Below are 25,692 nucleotides of genomic sequence, written 5' to 3' on the forward strand. Positions count from 1 at the left end.
ATACAGGGGTTAGGATTCCAACACACATTTTGGAGGGACACAATTCAATCCATAACAGACATCGCCCAAACTTGTATCTTCTCTATTTTCCTGCACCTTCTGAGATTGGCCAGTTTGTCCTCCTCCTCACTCCTTGGCTTCCCACATTGCCGCTAACTTTAAATGCTGCCATTACATTATTCATTTCCTTATGTTAAGTCTACAAGCTTTTTTTCATCTCACTCTGTTGTCTCATCATCTTATCTTTCATAGTATCTAGAACTTCTCTGAAAGAACAAAGCAGATGATGTTTGAAATTTACTTCGGTTTAGCGAGGTAACCTTTTTCCAAAAGCATGCTCTCCCTCTATCCTTGCATGCCATGTTTACCTCCCTTTATACTGCTGAATCTTCTCAGTGGTCCCTCTCTAGGGTTTAGTTTTTCTATTTGTTCATTCTTGAAGGAGGGCAGATGAGTCCTGGCCTGATATGTACCCAAAAGTAGTGTAGATTCCTTTTGACCCACTCACCATTCACCTAACGGATTGAAAGTTTCTTGGACAGGCTGTGGGCAAAGGTCCAGTATCGTGTCCATCACTTACCAGCTGTAACAACTCTTTAGCAAACTTCTTCACTTCTCTGGGCACAGTATCCTCTTCTATAAAACTGAAAGTTGAGCTAATCTTTAAACGTCCTTTCACTCTACATTTTTGTAATTCTTTCATACATCATGTAGATGTATACATACCAAAACCAAACCAAACCCAATGCCATCAAGTCGATTCCAACTCATAGTGACCCTACAGGATAGAGTAGAACTGCCCCATAGAGTTTCTAAGGAGCACCTGGCAGATTCAAACTGCCGACCCTTTGGTTAGCAGCCGTAGCACTTAACCACTACGCCACCAGGGTTTCCGATGTATACATACGATATGATATTTCAAAGTTTCATTAGTTTGAACCTAATCAAGTACTTTACTTGATACAGGTATAAACAAGTAATACCCTATTTCTTGTACTTATTTCAAATTAAGCCAGGCGTAACTATTAAGCTCAAGAAATAGACTGCCTTTGAGTATAAACAAAGATAATTATAAATAATTTACCAATAGCTAGTGGTTTTTTTTGTTGTTGTTGTTTTGTTTTTTTTTAGTGGAGTATACCCACCAGGGATGTACTGGGTGTGAGATGTGTACAAGAAGGCAAGAGCTACATACAAGCAACTGAAGGTTATCCTCTTCCTCTCTTTCAGCATTCCCAGCCCTCGAACAACCCCAGGATCTGCACTCCTGTCTAAACACAAAACCAAGTAGAAAGACTGTGATGATTCACCATGCCATTGATGTACCTGCCTTTCCACAGCCCCTCAGACATCACAAGGGATAACACGGTGCAACTTAACCCAAAACCAGACCCATTGCTGTGGAGTTGATTTCAACTCACAGTGACTCTACAGGGCAAAGCAGAACTGCCCCATAGTGTTTCAAAGGCTGTAATCTTTACAGAAGCAGACTGTCACATCTTCCTCCCACAGGGATGCTGGTGGGTTTGAACTGCCAGTCTTTCAGTTAGCAGCCGAGTGCTTAACCACTGTACCACTAGGGCTCCTCACTGTTCAACATCTCATTTAATTCTCCCAACCAGCTGTTGTGAGACTCTATCCTCCATGCATCTCTAGTGCTCCTACACATCTTTCTGGGTCTGCCAAGAATGCAAGGTCCTGACTGTTCTTTACCCAGGCCACTTCTCAAGGTTGTGTTTGCAGTTAGCAACCTTGAGGAATAAGATAAAATCTCCCTCAGAGACAAAAAACAGGCTTGCTTACTGCTTGCTGTTAAGTGACAGGCTCTCCAAGCTCAGTGTTTCTCAGCTGCGACACAAACCCACTGCATGTGCAGCATCCATCTGGGCCCACGGCGTCACTCCCATGGGACATAAGGGCAAACGGAACCGATGCTCATGCTGCTTGCTGTGCCATGAATAATAAAGTCCTTTTTGTCTCTGACTCAAGACTCTTTTGTCTTCTGCCAGTATCTATGAAGCAGCAACAGGCTAAGCTGTTACTCAGAAGTAAGGTAAAATCAAATCCTGACAGTACCTTACAAGGACAGGTATATTTTCAGATAAGTAAACTAACATTAAGAGAGATTAAGTAACCTTCCAGAGTTACATAGTGAGTGAGTGTAAAGCCAGGATTCAAACCCAGGCTCCCAGACTCCAAACTCATAACCACTATGGCCATTTCTTCATTAGATCTTCTCCACTTTTGATAATTTGCAATGTGAGACCTCGTCATGTTTTTACTGCCATGTCTTTGAACAGTGAGGCTGAACAGTTGAGTGGGTGGATCCCAACTGTACATCCCCTCTTTTCAGAACTTGTTCTGTGCTGCTTATCATTCTGCAGATCTGACCACAATTCTTGCATATAGTTTTACCTGTCAATATTTATCAAAACATTCCCTCTCAATCCATACTTCCTTTTGGTTGCATTTCCATTGTACAAAATTTATTTTAATTTTATAAAACTAAAGCCCTATCTTGTTATGAAATTGCTTTATTATTTCAATAGTGCTTTTAATTCTGAAGAAATACAAGGGTCATATATTAGGCAATTCAAATAAGCAAACAGGAAAAAAAATTAAGATTTCCTGAAATCACAAAAGAAAACCATTAACGCTTTTCAGAAATTTTCCATGCGAATGTATACATATATGCAAGTGCATGCATCTCTCTACAGTATAAAAATGGAATATATATATATATACACACAGAGAGAGAGAGAGACCAAGATCCTGAGTGGTACACACAATTAACACATTTGACTGCTAACCGAAAGGTTGGAGGTTCAAGTCCAACCAGAAATGCCTTGGAAGAAGGGCCTGGAAATCTACTTCCAAAAAATCAGCCACTCGTCTGGGGTCTTAAACGCTAGCAAGCAGCCATCTAAGATGCATCAATTAGTCTCAACCCACCTGGATCAAAGGAGAATGAAGAACACCAAGGACACAAGGTGATTACAAGCCCAAGAGACAGAAAGGGCCACATGAACCAGAGACTACATCATCCTGAGACCAGAAGAACTAGATGGTGCCTGGCTACAACCGATAACGGCCCTGACAGGGAACACAAAAGGGAATCCCTGAGGGAGCAGGAGAGCAGTGGGATGCAGACCCCAAATTCTCATAAGACCAGACTTAATGGTCTGACTGAGACTGGAAGGACCCTGGTGGTCATGGCCCCCAGACCTTCTGTTGGCCCAGGACAGGAACCATTCCCGAAGCCAACTCTTCAGACATGGATTGGACTGGACAATGGGTTGGACAAGGATGTTGGTAAGGAGTGAGCTTCTTGGATCAGGTGGACACTTAACACTATGTTGGCATCTCCTGCCTAGAGGGGAGATGAGAGGGTGGAGGGGGTTAGAAGCTGGCAAAATGGACATGAAAAGAGAGAGTGGAGGGAGAGGGCAGGCTGTCTCATTAGGGGGAGAGTAATTGGGAGTGTGTAGCAAGGTGTATATGGGTTTTTGTGTGAGAAACTGACTTGATTTGTAAACTTTCACTTAAAGCACAATAAAAATTATTTTAAAAATATATATATATACAAACTCGATGATGAACTAATAGCTTATTTTTATTATAAAACAATATATGTTGGTTGTTAAAATTCAAAATTATAAAAATATATGAAGGGGAAAGATCCCCCTCCCAATGCCTCCCCTTCCTGAGTCCTGTAACACCACCTCTCTTGAGACCCCACGATACAGTTTAGTGTACATTCTGTCCCCTTTTACTCTGCTTTTTGTCCTTTAACTTAAACTCATCTGGAATTTGTTGCAGCATGTGGTTAAACTTGTCAATTCTTTTCAACATTGAAATTCAACTGCCCAAACAGTATAATAAATAACATTCCTTTCCTCACTGCTATGTGACTCCTGATGTCTCATAATTAAGGTCCTATGTAAAGTTAGTAAGTCACTTCTGTTCCATTCATCTGCTTATGGGAACTAATAATTAATTGTTTTATAATAAATTTTGAAAGTTCAACCACTTGTAGGCCATGCAATACTGGGCTAATCTCAACCTCTCTGAGGCACCACATCTATTAAATGGAGCCAATAACACTGTGGCAGACTGCTGGTTGGCTCCCAATAACCATCCTCCCCTTCTTTAGTTACAGAATTTCTGATTTTTAGGTGGACAATAAACCAAAAACCAAACCCACTGCGTCAAGTTGAATCTGACTCATAGCAACCCTACAGAACAGAGTAGAACTGCCCCATAGAGTTTCCAAAGAGCGCCTGGTGGATTCGAACTGTCAACCTCTAGGTTCGCAGCTGTAGCACTTAACCACTAAGCCACTAGGGTTTCCAGGTGGACAACAGATTCTCCAAATACAGATTACATATCCTAGCTTCCCTTAATGCTAAGTGTGGCCATACGACCAAGATCAGGCCAATGGGGTATGTTATGGATTGAACTGTGTCCCCAAATTAAGTGTCAACTACACTAGTCCATGATTCCCAGTACTGTGTGGTTGTTCTCCATTTTGTGATCTGATGTAATTACTCTATGTCTTGTAAATCCTAACCTCTGTGATGTTAACGAAGCAGGATTAGAGGCAGTTATGTTAATGAGGCAAGACACCATCTACAGGATTAGGTTGTACCTTGAGTCAATCTCTTTCGCTTATATTGTCTTAGTTATCTAGTGCTACTATAACAGAAATACCACAAGTGGATGGCTTTAACGAAGGGAAATCTATCTCTCACGTTCTAGGAGACTAGAAGTTCAAATTCAGGGTGCCAGCTCCAGGGGAAGGCTTTTCCTCTCACTCGGCTCTGGGAGAAGCTCCTTGTCATCAATCTTCCCTGATTGAGGAGCTTCTCAGTGCAGGGACCCCGGGTTCAAAGGACACACTATTCTGCTGGCTCTTGTTTCTTGGTGGTATGAGGTCCCCATGTCTCTCTACTCGCTTCTCTCTTTTATAGCTCAAAAGAGACTGACTTAAGACAGAGCCAATCTTGTAGATTGAGTCCTGCCTCACTAACATAACTGCCTCTAATCCTACCTCGTTAACATCATAGAGGCAGGATTTACAACACATAGGAAAATCACATCAGGTGACAAAATGGTTGGACAATAACACAATACTGGGAATCATGGCCTAGCCAAGTTGACATATTCTGGGGGACACAATTCAATCCATGACAGATATAAAAAAGAGAAGCAACCAGAGAGAGAGAGGGACTCCTACAACCAAGAAAGAAGCTCCAGGAGCAGAGTGCATCCTTTGGACCCAGGGTCCTGGCACTGAGAAGCTGCTAAACCAAGGGAAGATTGATGCCAAGACCTTCTCCCAGAGCCAACAGAGAAAGAAAGGCTTCTCCTAGACTGACACCCTGAATTCAGACTTCTAGCCTCCTAATCTGTGAGAGAATAAATTTGTTTGTTAAAGCCATCCACTTGTGGTCTTTCTGTTACAGCAACACTAGATAACTAAGACAGGGTGTAAGAAGTATCATGCACAATTTCTTGAAAGTGTCCCTCAAAGGCTGGAATGCAGAAGCAAAGACCAGAGCTCCAGCAGCCATCTCAGGCCATGAAGTGACCCAAGACTTGGAAGCCATTCCCAAGATCACCTTAGGATGTAACAACAAGATAGAAGAAGCCTAGGTCTCTGATCATATAGGCTCCATACCTACTCTGAGCTGATTACCTCCTGACTTCTTGCACATGACAGAAAAACTATTCTTATTCAAGTCTTTGTTATTTTGGATTTTCTATCACTTGTAGTCCAACCTAAAGAAATGGCTCCCTCATAAGGACAGTGATAAAGGGTTAAATGAGAAAATGTAACACAAGAGATATCTATTTTTATATCCTCTCACCAGAGGGCCTAGGAGAGTGTTTTACACATAGCGGGCACCCAAACATTCACTGAAATTAATGGAAATCTGTCAGAGTAAAGGCCATCTCATTGCCCAAAAAAAAGATCTTAAATTTTTTGCCCATTTATTTTTCCAGATGAATAGAACTATTTTATCACGTTTTATAAGGTATCTAACTGGAAATTGTATTAAGTCTTTACAAACATGTTGAGATTATAGTATTGACACTATTGCTGTACTTCGACTTCCCCAGAAAGAGCTAGAAATTGAATGATTAATTTCATCTTATCCATTCAGTATACATTTAAAAAGAGGTTACTTCTTAACAAGCACTACGTCTGATCAAAATATGAGACTCTGGAGTTAAAATACAAACAAACATTAGGTAAACAATCCCTGTGCTTCCTCCCCCAATGTTCATTCAATAAAATACTCAGAAAGGTAGAAAAAGTGATGAAAACTGATACCATCACTAAAGAGTAAGACTAACGTGCTTATCACCCCCAGCTGTTGATTCAGAATCATTTGTTGATGTCCTTCACAGTGAGTAAGATTTGTTTGATCTTGGCCTTGTACTTTTTCACTTTCTTTCTCTAGTCCTTGCAGAAAGACATCATGCTCAGTAAGGTAGAGGGTCAGTGAAAAAGAGGAAGACCCTCAACGAGATGGACTGACACAGTGGCTGCAACAATGGGTTCAAGCATTAACAACAATCATGAGGGTAGTGCAGGACCGGGCAGCGTTTTATTCTGTTGTACACAGCACCGCTATGAGCTGGAACCAACTCAACAGCACCTAACAACAACATTTTCTGTGCTTCCCCACTGGTAGGTATATCCTGTGTTCCAATCTTTTTACAGCAGATCTGGTTTTTCCTCTCGCATGTTGATGTTCACATAGCTAAGCTTATTATTGTTGAAGTTCTTCTTTATTTCACACACTTGTCATATTGATGGGGTTTAGTCCAGTGGAGACATCTGCAGAGGTACTCAGATGATGATGGAATTGTTACTATTGTTGTTGTTGCTACTGTTGTTGTTGTTACCACCATTTATTGAACTTTTGCTCTGCAAACACCTTATCCAGAGTAACGTATCACTGAATCCTTACAATAATTCTTTAAGGTGATTACTGTTATTATGCCTATTTAAAATGATACAACTGAGACCCAAAGAAGTTAGGTAACATATCCAAGGACACACAGCCAGCAAGAGTATCCTCACGGGATGTATGTCCTTGGGCATGGGCAAGATCTGAACCCAGCTCAGTCTGTCCTCTATTCTGAACCATTTTATTATGTTCCATCCCACGAAAGCTGAACAGCATTTCACATACTGGTACATGTGCTCCCATCATGCTGCCTTAACTTTCTAGCCATCTGTTCCCTTCTTTTTGCCTGAGCATTTAGTTTTCTCAGTTCAAGAAATATTAACTCCTTTTCTTTTTCCTTTCCTGAGGGGGAAAATGCTTAATACCATCACTGTCAGCCATGGTATTAAGGACAGCTATTTGGTGGTGTAGTGGTTAAGTGCTACAGTTGCTAACCAGAGGGTCAGCAGTTCGAATCTGCCAGGAGCTCCTTGGAAACTCTATGGGGCAGTTCTATTCTGTCCTAAAGGGTCACTATGAGTCAGAATTGACTTGACGGCACTGGGTTTTTTTCTGGGTATTTCCCTTGAGTTATTATCCTTGATCTTTTCTCTCTCTTCTTCCACTGTGGCTTTCAGCACCAGGGTTGGTGGGAACTGGGTCTCTGCTTCTGTCCTACATCCTCAGGACACTGGGTTCAGGGTAATACTCACAAGACGCTTGTTGGATGACAGATGGGTTTCCCACTGGCTCTCTCAAATTAAAGGCTCTTCACTAGGGTCCTGTAAGCTGATCTCAGTTAGACACTTGGGCCTACCAGGGGGGTCGACTTCCACTGCTGCCAATTTAGGACCTTCCCCACAACCCGAGTAGTCTGAGTAGATCTCCTGTACTGTCTCTAAGACCCTACCAATAAGTCAGTAAAGTTTGGGAAATTCTACAGTAGGCTTTTTCCAGATACTCAGACTCAGGATACATAGTGGGCCATACCCAAGTCACAGAACTCCCAACCAACACACCACATTAGTCCAGTCTGAATGATTTTATCACCTTCCTAGAACTTCCTTCAGCAGTTCTGACCAGCTACCTTTCCAAGGATCTAATCACACACATACACACACACGCACCCTTCAAGGTTGCAGACCCAGACTGCTGGACTGGGGGCCCCAACTTTCCTGCTTCAGAAGCCAGGCTACACTCCAAAGGACCAGAACACTTGAGCAGATCCAGGTGGCTAAGAGGTGCTTGAAGGGTTGAGACTGGCCACAGCACAGATACTCCCTCAAACTCTTTTGTACACAGAAGCAAAGGTAACTTATTCATGACTTTTCTCACATGAGACTGGTTCTGACACTAGTGAAAATGAGAGTACTGATGGGAGGCATTAGAGGGCTCAGCTTCAGAGGGCAGGGGCAGAGGCCCTGCAGGGAAGGAGGCAAAGACTAACCCCTCATCCCTATTCCCACACCACCTGTCTCCCTAGGTTACGCCTTCCTTGCTGTCACTACTCTTCTTGCTCCTTCCCTGACTCTTCCACTGTGGAAGAGTGCTGGTCTTTCCCAGCTATCTAGCAGAATCCTCTGCTCACTACACATAAGATTCCTTGAGTATAATCTTCTCCTCTCCTACAACCCAAGTCCAGTGTGGCAACAGAACCATCTGTGAAAACTCTTAAACAGATAACCAGCCTTCCTTCCCCAAACTATACAGAGGTTTCTGATGCAACAAAGGATAAGAACCACTGTTTTGGGCCAAACCATCCCACAGGCACCCCAAACTCAAAATGGCCAAAGCCAAATTCATTATGTTCCTTCTCTCAACCCAAGGCTCCTTTCAAGTTCTGTATCTCAGTGAGTGACCTTACCATTTCATTTAAGCAAAATAAGAAAACTGGATGTCATCTCAACTCCTTCCCTTTCACTCCCATCTACTAAGTTTCCAAGGATAGAGGATGCTATCTCAGTTTCTATTAAACCTGCCTCCTCTTTTCCAACCCCATGGCCAGGCTCAGGATCTCCCATCTGGACTCCTGAAACAGCATCCTAACTCATCTCACAATCTCCAGTATCTTCCCACACCATCCATCCTCCATACTGTCACTGGGGTTACCATTGATTACATCTCTTTCCTCCTATAACTTCTAAACAATTCTCCACTGCCCACCACAGAACAACATTCAAACTCCTTACTTTGCACTACCTGCAAGTTCCTTTTTGTACTGACCCCAAACCACCTTTCTAGCCAACATCTCCTGCCAGTTCCTCCCACAGCACCACACTGCTTACCATTTCTGAAACACATCGTGCTCTCTCTTGCCTCTGTACCTCTGCACAATCTGTTTCCTCTACCTATGCCCCTCTTCACTTAGAAAATTAAAAATCTTTCTTTCAGATCCTGTGAGTCTTATTCGGCTCCATGAGCTTCCATTTCCACTATCCCTGACACTGCGTTAGTTATTTATTTACTCATCTCTCTCCAGTCTGTGGGGTTCCTGAGGGCAGGGTCTGCAGTGTCTAGCCTTACATGCTCAGTAAATTTGTACTCAATGAATGAAGATCACTAATGAGACCAAAGTATTTTTCAAACGCCTCAAGAAGCAAAGGAAGTGACCAATCTTTAAATCAATAAAAACGAGGCCAACTGCTTTCTTGGAAACCATGGCAGGTAATGTCCTAATAATAGACGCTTTTGGGGAATTCCAAAAAAAGAAAAGTCAGCAACTATATAATTTGTCAGGGCTCTCCTGCACAGTTCAGGAAAATAATGCTGTGACCAAGGACATGAACACTATAGTCACTCCCAGACACACTGGCTTTCTGAGAAAGCACAGAAGAACAAGGAGTAAGGCTGCCTTCAGTTGTCTATACAATCTTTTAGTATCATTCAGCTCTCTCCTCTGACTCAAGCCTCACAAAGGAATCTTATATCTTAAAACTGGTTTTTCAGATAGGCTTTCTTACTGAAGAAAGGATGCACAGACACATGCTAGGGATATTCCTGCCTACTTGGAAGGCAAGTGTCTCAAAGCAAATTGGCACAATGGCATTCTGACTTCATAAGCAGTGGTCTTTCTATAATACCAGGCTACTCGCTCTAATCTGGTCCACAAGACTATTGGCTGTATTGATAAAACTAGGTTCCAAGAATCTCTCAACCCTTAAGAAGCCCCCTAAAATTGTGATAGTGCTAACAGACCACAAGAGGCATGGCTTTTCTCAATCAGCCACCATCACCGGACTAGATACCTTGAGCTGTGTACTATGCCAGGTGCTAGTTCCCTGTTCCTATGCAGCCACATTGTGTATTCAACGAAAGACCTGGAAGCAGAGGTTTTCATATAAGATAAATGCTTCTCCATGAACATAGTTTATTAGCAATGTTATATGACCTGCAAAAAGTTGTTGAGAAACTTGATATATGCAAATGGATGGGTTCAAGTCCATGAGATTGGCTGGGCAGGGAATCAGGACACCTGAGTGTGTAACCTAGAAAAGTCCCCATCCTTATCTGGGAAATGTGAAGAGTTGAACGAAATGATCTCTGGACTAAATGAACCTTAACTTTCTGGATAGGCTGGCACTACATCTGATAAGCACAAAGGCCACAGCTGTGCTCAATGCAAATGTTAATACGCATCCACGCTGCCCTTAGCAGATACGCCCAGAGATAAATTAGAAAAATAAGCTGAGGACAGCAACAACTCAACATCAATCAACAAGCAACTTCTAATTTTATCAAAAAGTTTCCCAACAAAAACACAAATTCTAATCTTAGTTATCACCAATCAGCACACGCATCAGTAATTACTACATCTATTTACAGGAATGATCAGAATTTCCTGGTCCCTAGAATACAACAGGACTTTAAACCCATCGCTCAAAATTGAACTCACCTCCTCAAATTCAATGACCAGGACATTAAAATACCAAAATGAAGAGAAACTATTAACTAATTAACCACTTGCTGTCGAGTCGATTCTGTCTCATGATGACCCCAAGTATATCAGAGTAGAACTGCACTCCACAGAGCTTTCAATAGCAGATTTTTTGGAAGTAGATTCTACACCCCCCACGTGTCTGTCAGTTTGTCGTACTGTGGGGGCTTGTGTGTTGTTGTGATGCTGGAAGCTATGCCACTGGTATTCAGATACCAGCAGAGTCACCATGGAGGACAGGTTTCAGTTGAGCTCCCAGACTAAGATGGACTAGGAAGAAGGGCTTGGCAGTCTACTTCTGAAAAGCATTAGCCAGTGAAAACCTTTTGAATAGCAGCAGAACACTGTCTGATATAGTGCTGGAAGATGAGCCCCCCAGGTTGGAAGGCACTCAAAAGACCACTGGGAAAGAGCTGCCTGCTCAAAGTAGAGTCGACCTTAATGACATGGATGGAGTAAAGCTTCCAGGACCTTCACTTCCTGATGTGGCATGACTCAAAATGAGAAGAAACAGCTGCAAACATCCATTAATAATCGGAACCTGGAATGTATGAAGTATGAATCTAGGAAAATTGAAAATCATCAAAAATGAAATGGAACGCATAAACATCGATATCCTAGGCATTAGTGAGCTGAAATGGACTGGTATTGGCCATTTTGAATCGGACAATCATACAGTCTACTATGCTGGGAATGACAACTTGAAGAGGAATGGTGTTGCATTCATCATCAAAAAGAACTTTTCAAAATCTATCCTGAAGTACAACGCTGTCAGTGATACGATAATATCCATATACCTACAAGGAAGACCAGTTAATACGACTATTATTCAAATTTACTCACCAACCACTAGGGCCAAAGATGAAGCAATAGAAGATTTTTATCAGCTGCTGCAGTCTGAAATTGATCGAACATGCAATCAAGATGCATTGATAATTACTGGCAATTGGAATGCAAAAGTTGGAAACAAAGAAGGATCAGAAGTTGGAAAATATGGCCTTGGGAATAGAAACAATGCCGGAGATCAAATGATAGGATTCTGCAAGACCAATGACTTCTTCATTGCAAATACCTTCTTTCACCAACATAAACTACAACTATACACATGGACCTCGCCAGATGGAACACACAGAAATCAAATTGACTACATCTGTGGAAAGAGACGAAGGAAAAGCTCAATATCATCAGTCAGAAGAAGGCCAGGGGCCGGCTGTGGAACAGACCATCAATTGCTCATATGCAAGTTCAAGCCGCAACTGAAGAAACTCAGAGCAAGTCCACGAGAGCCAAAATACGACCTTGAGTATATCCCACCTGAATTTAGAGACCATCTTAAGAATATATTTGATGCACTGAACACTAGTGACCACAGACCAGACGAGTTGTGGAATAACATCAAGGACATCATCCATGAAGAAAGCAAGAGGTCACTGAAAAGACAGGAAAGAAAGAAAAGACCAAGGTGAATGTCAGAGGAGACTCTGAAACTTGCTCTTGAGTGTCGAGCAGCTAAAGCAAAGGGAAGAACTGATGAAGTAAAAGAACTGAACAGAAGATTTCAAAGGGCCTCTCAAGAAGGCAAAGTAAAGTATAATAATGACATGTGCAAAGAGCTGGAGATGGAAAACCAAAAGGGAAGAACAGGCTCGGCATTTCTCAAACTGTAAGAAATGAAAAAATTCAAGCTTCGAGTTACAATAGTGAAGGATTCCATAGGGAAAATATTAAACGACGCAGGAAGCATCAAAAGAAGATGGAAGGAATACACAGAGTCATTATACCAAAAAGAATTAGTCGATATTCAACCATTTCAAGAGGTGGCATATGATCAGGAACCGATGATACTGAAGGAAGAAGTCCAAGCTGCTCTGAAGGCATTGGCGAAAAACAAGGCTCCAGGTATCGATGGAATATCAATTGAGATGTTTCAACAAACAGATGCAGCGCTGGAGGTGCTCATTCGTCTATGCCAAGAAAATGTGGAAGACAGCTTCCTGGCCAACTGACTAGAAAAGATCCATATTTATGCCTATTCCCAAGAAAGGTGATCCAACCGAATGTGGAAATTATAGAACAATATCGTTAATATCACACGCAAGCAAAATTTTGCTGAAGATCACCCAAAAACAGCTGCAGCAGTACATCGACAGGGAACTGCCAGAAATTCAGGCTGGTTTCAGAAGAGGATATGGAACCGGGGATATCATTGCTGACGTCAGATGGATCCTGGCTGAAAGCAGAGAATACCAGAAGGATGTTTACCTGTGTTTTATTGACTATGCAAAGGCATTCAACTGTGTGGATCATAACAAACTATGAAAACACTGCAAAGAATGGAAATTCCAGAACAATTGTGCTCATGAGGAACCTTTACATAGAATAAGAGGCAGTTGTTCGGACAGAACAAGGGGATACTGATTGGTTTAAAGTCAGGAAAGGTGTACGTCAGGGCTGTATTCTTTCACCATACCTATTTAATCTGTATGCTGAACAAATCATATGAGAAGCTGGACTATGTGAAGAAGAACGGGGCATCAGAATTGGAGGAAGACTCATTTAACAACCTGCGTCATGCAGATGACACAACCTTGCTTGCTGAAAATGAAGAGGACTTGAAGCACTTACTAATGAAGATCAAAGACCACAGCCTTCAGTATGGATTACACCTCAACATGAAGAAAACAAAAATCCTCACAAATGGACCAATAAGCAACATCATGATAAACGGAGAAAAGATTGAAGTTGTCAAGGATCTCATTTTACTTGGATCCACAATCAACAGCCATGGAAGCAGCAGTCAAGAAATCAAAAGACGCATTGCATTTGGTAAATCTGCTGCAAAGGACCTCTTCAAAGTGTTGAAGAGCAAAGATGTCACCCTGAAGACTAAGGTGTGCCTGACCCAAGCCATGGTATTTTCAATCGCATTATATGCATGTGAAAGCTGGACAATGAATAAGGAAGACCAAAGAAGAGTTGACGCCTTTGAATTGTGGTGTTGGCAAAGAATACTGAATATACCACGGACTGCCAAAAGAACGAACAAATCTGTCTTAGAAGAAGTGCGGCCAGAATGCTCCTTAGAGGCAAGGATGGCAAGACTGCGTCTTACATTCTTTGGACATGTTGTCAGGAGGGATCAGTTCCTGGAGGACATCATGCTTGGCAGAGTACAGGGTCAGCGGAAAAGAGGAAGACCCTCAACAAGGTGGATTGACACAGTGGCTGCAACAATGAGCTCAAGCATAAGAACAATTTTAAGGATGGCACAGGACCGGGCAGTGTTTCGTTCTGTTGTGCATAGGGTCGCTATGAGTCGGAACCAACTCGATGGCACCTAACAACAACAACAACAACAGATTCCACACCTTTCTTCCGAGGCACCTCTGGTAAAACCACCAACGTTCTGATTAGCAACCAAGAGTGTTAACCACTGCACCACCAGTGAAGTCCAATTTTCTTATCTCCTATAATATGGCAGAAACCAGTCTGAGGCAGCCTGGGATGTGAGAAAAGACACTTCAGGAGGCGTGAGGGCCCTCAGCTACGGCTGCTAACTAAAAGATCGGCAGTATGAACCTACCAGGTGCTCCATGGATACCCCATGCGGCAGTTCAACTCTGTCCTATGATGAGTTGGAATCAACTCGATGGCAACAGGTTTGGTTTTTGTGTTGTTTTTTGTTTTTGTTTTTGTTGTTGTTTTGGCAACTCAGCCTCTCTCAGTTTTCATTTTCTTCTCTGCACATCTAAATCTGCCCCATCTACCCTGAATAATCAATCTGAGGATGAAAAAACAGATGTCAAGAAGCTTTGTAAAGTGGTATATTTAATAAGATATTTTATAATGGAAGGGATCTCAGGTCCAATCCAACCTTCTCATTTGACAGATGTAAATCAGTCACTGGGTACACACACTTTACTTCATTTGTGCCTTAAACAAACATTATGGAGCACCTACTACGTGCCAGATGCTATGCTAGGCACTGAGAACTCGGTGGTGTGAAAACCAGTCACAGTCCATGATCTGATGGGGCTGCGTTACACTGCACCCAGGGAGACAGACACAACCAACAATTACACTAAAGAGTGTATCATTACACCCTGGGGTCACTGACCTGAAGAAAAGGAACCTGGTTCTATCCTGAAGGACCATAATCTTGACCTGGAGCTCATAAATCTCAAGAGGAAGTGACCATGGAGCCGACAGCTGAATAATGAGCCCTATTAGGGAGATTCAAAGGAGAGAGAAGCACAAGATGAAGCTGAAGATGAGGGCCAGGTCCAGACCACGAGCAGCCTGCAGCCCACGCTAATGATTTGGTCTTTTTTTTCCTAAGAGAAAGCAGAAGTCACTGAATGGCAATGGGTTTATGTTTTGGTTTGGGTTTTTGGGGGGGTTTTTTGGAAGTATTTTAAGCAGAGAAAAAGACATACTTAAATCATTCTGGCTACCTTGTACTAGCCCTGGACTAGGCTCTAAATATGGCAGGAAGAACAAATGCAAAGTCTAATGAGGGAATTACAGGAAGTCCAATGTTACTTACAGCAGAGGACAGAGCACTGTGGGAGACCAATGAAGGAATAATCTATAAATGCTAATGGCAGAAACGTATTGCAGGTAAGGTATCAGAAAAGACAGCTACAGAAAGGACACAAAATAAGAAATACCTTAAAGTAGTGAAAGTCACTAATTCCACACAATAAACTAACATTATTGCAACAAAAAGAGGCACAGCAAATTCTCCTGAACCTATTAACTAGTTTTCCATAAATATTTAATTATTCAGAAATGTACGGAAAGGACAGATTTCCCTTGACCTAGTTATCAGGCTTAGACAAGGGCGGGTAAGAATCATTGTATCCAATAAACACGAATTTAATTACATTCATTACTCTTCCTTTCACTTCTAATAAGACAATTTTCAAAGAAACCCTTGAATGTCAAGGCCAAACATTTATATTTTCTTCTGATTACTTCAGTAATTGTCTTAACTTTTAAAATACAGTCTTATAATAAACATATTTAAATCCTAAAAAGGAAGGGTATTGTGTTGCATTAGTTCATATTACCAAAACCAAACCCACTGTCGTCGAGTTGATTCCAACTCATAGTGGCTCTATATTAAGGACTCATTATTTACATGGACTCACAGAACAATGAAACAGAAAGAGCTTGGGAAACCAGCCCCCAGTTCCTAGACCAGGCTGAGACAAAGGCCCAGGGTGACTCCATCCTCTCCCTCACCAGAACCATAGTCCCAACACAAGATGAGTTCTGCTTGTCATCCTGGATGCTCCTGCCAGCCCCCACTGCCAAGTACATCTGAGTTTTAACACACTCTTTGTGCAGTAACTCATATAACTTCCATAGGCAATAAATTAATACTCCCAAAAAGCCATCTTAAAAACCCTCTAACAGTAGGTTAAAGGGGACCATTATTGTTTTCACATTTACTTGGGTGTTCACCATCTGCAAGCACTAGCTAAGTAAGCCCAATACTTCATCATCTCCTTGTACCCCTCTAAGAGCCATCTGGAGGTAAGTACTTCTACACACTTGTTCTACAGATAAAGAAACCTAAGTTTAGTCACCTGCTTGAAGTCACATAGCTTGTAAGTGGAAGGGTCAGGACACAAACCCGCATGGGCCTGACTCAACAGTCTGTGCTTCAAACAGTACCCTATCTGCCTCTCTAGTGCCCAGGAGACAAATCTCCTGCAAAGAAAAACAATGGATTTGAAAGCTCGGCAGAAAAGCAGAGGAATGATTTGCTGTTCAAAGCCTTCAAGGTCTCTGCTTTCCTCAGAAAGTGCAGGTAAGACAAGTCTGACTCACGCCTTCCCTTGGGGTAAAGTTCAAGTGCTCAGACAAAAGGAAGGTACTCTGACAACTCTTCAGACTGGACTGGAGCGTAAGAAAATGATACTGGTCAGGAGTGAGCTTCTTGGCTTAAGTAGATACATGAGACTATGTGGGCAGCTCCTGTCTGGAGGCAAGATGAGAACGCAGAAGGAGGACAGGAGCTGGATGAATGGACATGGGGAATAGAGGATGGAGTGTACTGTCACATTAGGGGGACAACAGCTAGGGTTACATAGAAAAGTGTGTGTAAGTTTTTGTATGAGACTGACTTGATTTATAAACTTTCACTTAAAGTACAATAAATAAAATTCAAAGAAAAAAAAAAAAAGGTACTTTGAATGGTGCTGGGCTGGGAGCCACCCTTGAGAAGAGCTGGTGGTCAAAAGGGGGAAGGAAACACTTGTGTACAAACCCATAGTCCTGGGACCAACAGGGTCTATCAAGAATGTCCTGAGAAATGCTAGCAAGCAGCCATCTAAGATGCATCAATTGGTCTCAACCCACCTGGATCAACGGAGAATGAAGAACACCAAGGACACAAGGCGATTATGAGCCCAAGAGACAGAAAGGGCCACATGACCCAGAGACTACATCATCCTGAGACCCCCCCCAGAACTAGATGGTGCCCGGCCACAACCGATGACTGCCCTGACAGGGAACACAACAGAGAATCCCTGAGGGAGCAGGAGAGCAATGAGATGCAGACCCCAAATTCTCATAAGACCAGACTGAATGGTCTGAGTGAGACTGGAAGGACCCCGGTGGTCATGGCTGCCAGACATTCTGTTGCCCCAGGACATGAACCATTCCCGAAGCCCACTCTTCAGACATGGATTGGACTGGACAATAGGTTGGAGAGGGATGCTGGTGAGGAGTGAGCTTCTTGCATCAGGTGAACACTTCAGACTATGTTGGCGTCTCCTGCCTGGAGGGGAGATGAGAGGATGGGGGGGTGGTTAGAAGCTGGCGAAATGGACACGAAAAGAGAGAGTGGAGGGAGAGAGCAGGCTATCTCATTAGAGGGAGAGTAATTGGGAGTGTGTACCAAGGTGTATATGGGTTTTTGTGTGAGAGATTGACTTGATTTGTAAACTTTCACTCGAAGTACAATAAAAATTATTAAAAAAACAAAAAAAGAAACAGAAAGAACATGGGGAAAGACACACAAAGTATTGATGGACTCTAAAGTCAAAGCATCTATTTTAGTTAGGAAATAAATGTATTTTGCTGACAAAAAAAATAAAGACTGGCCTGAGAACTCCTGGAGCACTTTATGATTTCAGAGCCAGTATCTTAGACACCTTCCACATCACCTTCACAAACCAACTAGCACCATTAACACTACACTGTTGCTGCTGTTAGGTGCCATCGAGTTGGTTCCAACTCATAGTGACCCTATGTACAGCACAATAAAATACTGCCTGGTTCTGTGCCATCCTCACAATCGTTGCTATGCTTGAGCCCAGCATTGCAGCCACTGTGTCAATACATCTCGTTGAGGGTCTTCCTGTCTTTTGCTGACTATCTACTTTACCGAACATGATATCCTTCTCCAGGATTGGTCCCTCCTGATAACATGTCCAAAGAACGTGAGACGAAGCCTCGCCATCCTCTCTTCTAAGGAGCATTTTGGCTGAACTTTTCCAAGACAGATTTGTTTATTCTTCTGGCATCCTTGGTATGCTCAATATTTTTTGTCAACACCATAATTCAAAGGAATCAATTCTTAGATCTTCCTTATTCATTGTCCTGCTTTCACATGCATATGAGGCAACTGAAAATACCATGGCTTGGGTCAGGCACACTTTAGCCCTTAAAGTGACATCTGTGCTTTTTAACACTTTAAAGAGGTCTTTTGCAGCAGATTTGCCCAATGTAATACGTCCTTTGATTTCTTGACTTTTGCTTCCACGGGTGTTGATCGTGGATCCAAGTAAAATGAAATCCTTGACAACTTCAATCTTTTCTCTGTTTCTCATGATGCTGCTTTTGGTCCATTTGTGACAGTTTTTGTATTCTTTATATAGAGGCATAATCCATGTGAAGGCTGTAGTCTTTGATCTTCATCAGTAAATGCTTCAAGTGCTCTTTGCTTTCAGCAAGCAAGGCTGTGTCATCTGCATATTGCAGGTTGTTCATGAGTCTTCTTCCAATATTGATGCCACCTTCTTTTTCATACAGTCCAGCTTCTCAGGTTATTTGCTCAGCATACAGAATGAATAAGTATGGTGAAAGGACACAACCCTGACACACACCTTTCCTGATTTTAAACCATGCAGTATCTCTTTTCCTGTCCTTTTAATGATCTTTTGCTTTCTTCGTGTATGATGTCCTTGATGTCATTCCACAACCTGTCTGGTCTTCAGTCATTAATGTTCAGTATGTCAAATCTATTCTTGAGAGAGTCTCTAAATTCAGGTGGGATACACCCAAGGTCACAGCAATGACATCCCTTGTTCCACATCCTCTTCTGAATCTGGCTTGAATTTCTGGCAGTTCCCTGTCAATTTATTGCTGCAACCACTTTTGAATGATCTTCAGCAAAATTTTACTTGTGTGTGATATTCATGATATTGCTCAATAATTTCTGCATTCTGTTGTATCACCTTTCTTTGGAATGGGTAAAAATATGGATCTCTTCTCAGGGAACATCTAGCCCAGTTGATATAAAATAGGTTATAAAGAAAATGTTCTACATCCTGCCTTGGTGGGGAGCATCTGGGGTCTTAAGAGCTTGTGAGCGGCCATCTAAGATACTCCACTGGTCTCACCCTGCCTGCAGCAAGGGAGAATGAAGAAAACCAAAGACACAAGGGCAAGATTAGTCCAAAGCACTAAGAGACAACAAGTATCACAGCCTCCACCAGACTGAGTCCAGCACAAATAGATGGTGCCTGGCTATCACCACCTACTGCTCTGAGAAGGATCACAACATTGGGTCCTGGACAGAGCTGGAGAAAAATGTAGGATGAAATTTTAACTCACAAAAAAAAAAAAAACAGACTTACTGGTCTGACAGAGACTGGAGAAACCCCGAGAGTATGGAACCTGGGCACCCTTTTAACTCAGTACTAAAGTCACTCCTGAGGTTCACCCTCCAGCCAAAGTCTACACAGGCCCATAAAACAAAACAAGACTAAACAGGCACACCAGCCCAGGGGCAAGGACAAGAAGGCAGGAGAGGACAAGAAAGCTGGTAATTGGGAACCCAAAGCCGAGAAGGGAAGAGTGTTGACATGTTGTGGGGGTGGCAACCAGTATCACAAAACAATATGTGTATTGTTTAATGAGAAAATAATTTGCTCTGTAAACCTTCATCCAAGGTACAATAAATAAAAAATAAATACGGATCTCTTCCAGTCGGTTGGCCAGGTAGCTGTCTCCCAAATTTCTTGGCATAGACAAATAAGCACCTCCAGCACTGCATCTGTTTGCTGAAACATCTCAGCTGGTACTATATCAATTCCTGAAGCCTTGCTTTTCACCAATGCCTTCAGGGTTACTTGGGCTTCTTCCTTCAGTACCCTTAGTTCCTGATCATATGCTACCTCCTGAAATGACTGAACCTTGACCAACTCTTTTTGGTACAGTGACTCTGTGTATTCCTTCCATCTTCTTTTGATGCTTCCTGCGTCATTTAGTATTTTCCCCATAGAATCCTTCAATATTGCAACTCGAGGCTTGAATTTTTTCTTCAGTTCTTTCAGCTTCAGAAATGCCGAATGTCTTCTTCCCTTTTGATTTAACTCCAGATCTTTGCATATTTCACTATAATACTACTACATTCTAGTATAGTGTATTGTGTGTGTTACACTACACTAGAACCTAAAAAAAACATCTAAAGAGGTGCTTCTTGGTGCTCTCACAGCAGTTAAGCATTAGTTTCCTGTCAGGCAGCATGCTAAATACTACACATGCATTATTTCACTGAATCCTCAACAACAGCCCTAAGTTAGGTAATACTGCTACCCCCACTTTACAAATCAGTAAATCGAGACTTGGAGCAGGGAAGACACTTGCCTAAGGTCAAAGAGGTTACATGTGTCAAAGTCAGAATTTAAACCCAGGTCTGTCTGGTGCCAGAGCCTGAATCTGCTTGGCCACCTCACTCAAATTCCTCTGTTACAGCCAATCCCCACTGTGGGGCACCTTCTGCTTTTGTGTGACTCCTCCACAGACTGTGAGTTCCCAAAGGGCAGGGACACCACTCCTTAATCTCCATATGCCCAGCACCCAGCAAAGGGCTTAGACCAAAGTAGCACCCCAGGAAGGCTTGTAAATCAATGCCCAGATCCATGGCATCACTAGGTTACAGGGCGTGCAGACCTCACTAGGCAACATTGTCAAAGGGGGTGACACCAAAATGACTGTCTATAAAATTTTTGTAAAATGTTTCAGCAGAAATTTATTTTTAATAAAAATATTCCTGTAGTTAGTTATAACAACAAAAACATCTTTCATAAACCCAGTTTACAAGTATCAATATACTTAGAAGGCTAAAACTCTATTCTAATTTATTTTTTGAACCTTCTAATGCACTCCGGTCAGAGCTTTCATTATCACCCAATTACAATGATGCTTCAAATCACGTGGTTTCATCTGCATGTGCTACAAGCACACACTGTTGTTTTTGTTGCTGCCAGTATTTTTATAGTCACTGTCAAGTTTTCTGGTGTTTTAGCTACAATATTGTGGTTATTAGTATTTTTGAACCTATATCAATAACTTTTCTGAGAATGAAGCAGTAATTAAAGGACAAGGAGTGATGTATAGGAATTATGATTTACAAGTAGCATTAATAAAAAAACTAGTACAAAAAATATTACTAAGGATTCTGTATGGTCTGGTATGGGAGGAGGTCTGGGGGGTGGTGACACCAACCCTAGTGACGTCACTGGCCAAGATGAAGGAAATGAGGCCTCCACTCTTCTCAAGAAAGCGGCCTCAAAAATGCCCCAGGACAACCCTCTCAGCAAGCATGAGCAGTGCATTTTGAGACTTGTTCTTGTTTCTGCTTCCCTCTCCGAATCCTGGGGCATCTGGAGCAAATATCTCTTTCCTCTTCCATTCCTAGGACTTGGAGGCTGAGTGCCACCAGCCATATCCAAATGCCTCCAACTAATGTATGGCCATGCACATACTTATTACAAATACCTGGGAAGTAAAGGAATAGAGTCAAGAGTCTGGGTTTTACCACCTGATGACTTACAAATAAATGTTTTCCATTATTTGTCCGAGCAGAGGCCCAAGGCAATGTTCACCAAGAGCCTCCTCTGTGCAGAACCTTGGTGACCCAGCAGTTAAGGAAGCAAAAGACTTTCCCTGTGCAGGGAGGAGACACAAGCACAAAGTAACACATGCCACGATGCAGTGCATGCTCCGATTAAGGTGTGCGCACAATGAAAATCAGGTGAGCACAAATGGGAGCGAGGTCACTTGCCTGGAACAACTGAGTAGGTTTCACAAAGGAGGGGATATTTGAGCTGGGAAGCCACCCCCAAATCACCCAGGGAGAAATGTTTCCTGCCTCTGTTACCCGCAGACAGTTCGCCTCCCCGCTATCGGGCCCATCACACTGTTCTGTAATTAGGGGGTTACGTGCCTGTCTCCCCGCACGGCATGTGAGCATGCAGGGCAGGGACTTTAGGCATTCTGTATGGCTCACCCTTAACTGCCAGTAAATATCTGCTAACAAAGAATGAAAAGAGTTTATTTTAGATAATCAATAACACAGCAGCTACCATTTCTTGAGCACCTATTATGACCAGCCATTGCTGCAATTTCCTCTGCATAAAAGCCCCAAAATCCAGATATTACTATCATCATCCATTTTACAGATAAGGAAACTGAGACACAGATTAGGTAAATTGTCCCAAGTCATACAGTCAGTAAGAGACAGAGTTAGACTTTGAATCATGGGCTGAGTAGAAAAATCAGTTCTCAATTATTTTTCCTTTCTCTTTCTGTTCTCTGCCTCGCATCCAGATACACAGGCTGCCCTTTAACCTTTTGTTCACTGAGACCAAAGTTATTTCTTTCCTAGAGGAGAAGAAGAGATATCTCTTGTTATTCTTCCAAATAATGACTGCTAGTGAGTAAACATGGGGAGGGTGGATACAAAACTGTGCTTACAATATCAGTCAAAAACATTTATTACAGTAATGGAACTGCATATATAAACATGGAACAACTTCTAAGACATATGAAATGAATAAATGAAGGAGCAAAGAGTATGTATAAACTGTTACTCTTTGTGTAAAAGAGAGAATATATAATAAACAAGAAACCGGTAAGAGTTGGTGCCTCTAGAGAGGGATACTGGATATTGGCAGGTTGAGATGAGAAAGATACTTCATAATTTATTCCCCTTTAAACTATTTGCCTTTTTAAAAAGTATGATTTTTCACATCTTAAGAAATAAATAAAAATACCATTTAAAGAAACCATTTATTTCTAGGCCTTTCCCAGATGCTCACATACATGTGATTACAACTATGAAAAATTATACGCTTATGAACAAAAGGCAAATAATTTGTGATGAGGTAGGACTGTGAAACAACTTTTGTCTCTCATGTTAAGTTTCACTAACGTCACGATGTTTCTTGTGCAATAAATAAAATGCATTTTGAAGGTACAGATAGGACATAAATATACACAGAGAGCAAGGGAGAGAACATGCAAGCGAGCGAGGGAGCAGGGGCAATCTATAGGTTTGCTACACCTTCCTCCTGGTAAAAGTCCTTCATCCGTTTCTTCAACAAATATTTTAAGCACCTATTACATGCCAGACGAAGTGCCAGACAGGTAGTTTTTAAAAAAAGGACTAAACAACAGGTCATTCATTTCCTCCCTCCTGCTTTTCAGGAAAATATGACAGCATGTTAATCACAATGCCAGAGCTAGGACACTTGGTGATGACACAGTCTAACAATCTTATTCAGCTGAGAAAACTGAGGTCTGAGGGGGGAAGGGACTTGTTCAAGGTCGCACAAGAAGTGAAGGCTTCAGAATTTCTAGTCCTGCCCTCCTTACATGCTACAGGCTGTTATGAGTAGCTCAGGTTGAAAGACAGGCAAGCAGGGAGGGGCACAAAAGGACTTTAAGAGTGAGTGCCTAAGATAACAGGTGCTTTCACACAGCTTGTCTCATTTATTCTTTACAACAACATCGCAAGGTGGGCACGATTATCCCTGTTTCACAAATAAGGAAACCAAAGCTCTGAGAAGCTAAGAAACTGGTGCTGGTCCACACAGTCAGGAGGGACAGCATTAGTCCTCAAACGCAGACCTGTCTGACTTCACAAGCCACAACTCTTACCCTCCAAAGTATGCTGAAAAGGAAAAGCAATTTTAAAAGATAGACTGGGGCCAGATCACAAAGAGCCTCGGATGCAACATCTTCCTTTGATGAAGTTTCTCTCTTGATAGTAACAAATTAAAAAGACAACCTCTTCATTATCCAACACACATTCTAGCTCTTGTTTGCCACCAAGTTTGGGCTTTCCTTTCTCCCACCTCCTCTTCTGTCGGTGCAGGGGTTACAGGAGGGGTTACAGTTCGGATTGTTCAAATCGCTGGTGAGGAGAACTGGGCAGCAAAAGGCTACACATGGATATAGGACACTCTTCTGAATAGGAGGGGGTCCGGTCATCTCACCTGCTACTCTTTACCCCACGGGAACCTAATGAAGCTTCAGCATTCCCTTCTTTTTGTTGCCTTCATTCTGGAATGTGGTAAAATTGGGGTTCATACGTTGACTGGGGAGGGAGAGGAATTCCACAAGGCTCAAACCTAAGCCTCATGCTCCAGCTCAGAGTCCTCACTCGGGATGAGGTCTAAAGGTCAGCAAACATTAACTGTTCCTCTGCCAGCCATTTGCCATTGCTCCCTGTGTGTGCAGGAGCCCCCTCAGAAGCTTGACAGAGAGTAGCAGTCAAGATCTGAAACAGAACTGGGTCTTCCTGGGACCGACCCCCCGCCACAAACCTCATACAAACTCTATCTAGAAAGTGATCCAGTCTCACCTCTTGACTAGCAATTCCCTCTCCTTTACACCCCCCAACTCCTGAATCCTACCTGCCCATCGGCACAAGAAGAGGGGACTACATAACTACCGGGCAATTTGCTCAGCTAGCACTGCTTTATCCAATTCTCACAAAGGCTCCTGGCAGGCACACAGAACAGGTACCATCATGCTCATTTTGCAAACAAGGCAAGAAAGCTCAGAGAGATGAAAGATTCCCCCAAGTAACAGAGTCAAAAGCCTCTGGATCCTGATTCCCGCTCTTCCCTCTCGCCAAGCTGCCATTTCAGTCTTTTTGAGACTACCATTAAGATTTGCAGCAGCATCTGGTACCAAGGCAGGACCCCTCCAAGCTTCACGCTAACAACTCTTCAAGCACACACATTTCTCAACAGCTGATCACCGAATGCAAGCCGACCACCCCACCCCACCTCCATCTAGCCCCGCCCTCTTCAGCAGCAACAGGGAAAGCCCGTGAGGTGTGAAAAGCAGTGTGCCCCACTTAGGGCACGGTGTGGCATAGGGAAGGCAGCGGGCCTAGTAACCAGAGCAGCTGAGATTCAAGTCGGACTCAAGAGAGGTACAGGCCTGGACGGCCCATCCGGTCCAGCATCAGCCCTAGAAGCCTCGAGGATCCTCAGAGAACCCAAAGCACCTGCCCCCACCCAAGCCCCACGGACAGCAGAGGGGGCGGCCTTCCCTCCGCCAGCGACCACTTACCCTCCGCCGGCTCCTCACCTATGGCCCAGCTTCCGCACCTGCAACCACTCTGGGCCCCGCCCTCCGCCCCTGCAGGTCTTCCCAGCCCCGCCTCTTGCACCTGCAGTTTCCTCGGCCCTGGCTCTCCAGCCACTTTGGCCTCACCTCGCAGCCCCCTCTATTAGCAAACCCGCCGTCCCTCCCGGCCCCGCC

General features: G+C 42.9%; 1 protein-coding gene across 10 annotated transcripts in view; it reads right to left on the bottom strand.

The window, feature by feature from the left end:
- RALGPS1 (Ral GEF with PH domain and SH3 binding motif 1) overlaps positions 1 to 25,692 on the bottom strand; it is a 407,684-nt gene that overhangs the window by 381,584 nt on the left and 408 nt on the right. The window lies entirely within an intron of this gene.

This window comes from Loxodonta africana, chromosome 9 (genome assembly GCF_030014295.1).
Source record: "Loxodonta africana isolate mLoxAfr1 chromosome 9, mLoxAfr1.hap2, whole genome shotgun sequence".
Lineage (NCBI taxonomy): Eukaryota > Metazoa > Chordata > Mammalia > Proboscidea > Elephantidae > Loxodonta > Loxodonta africana.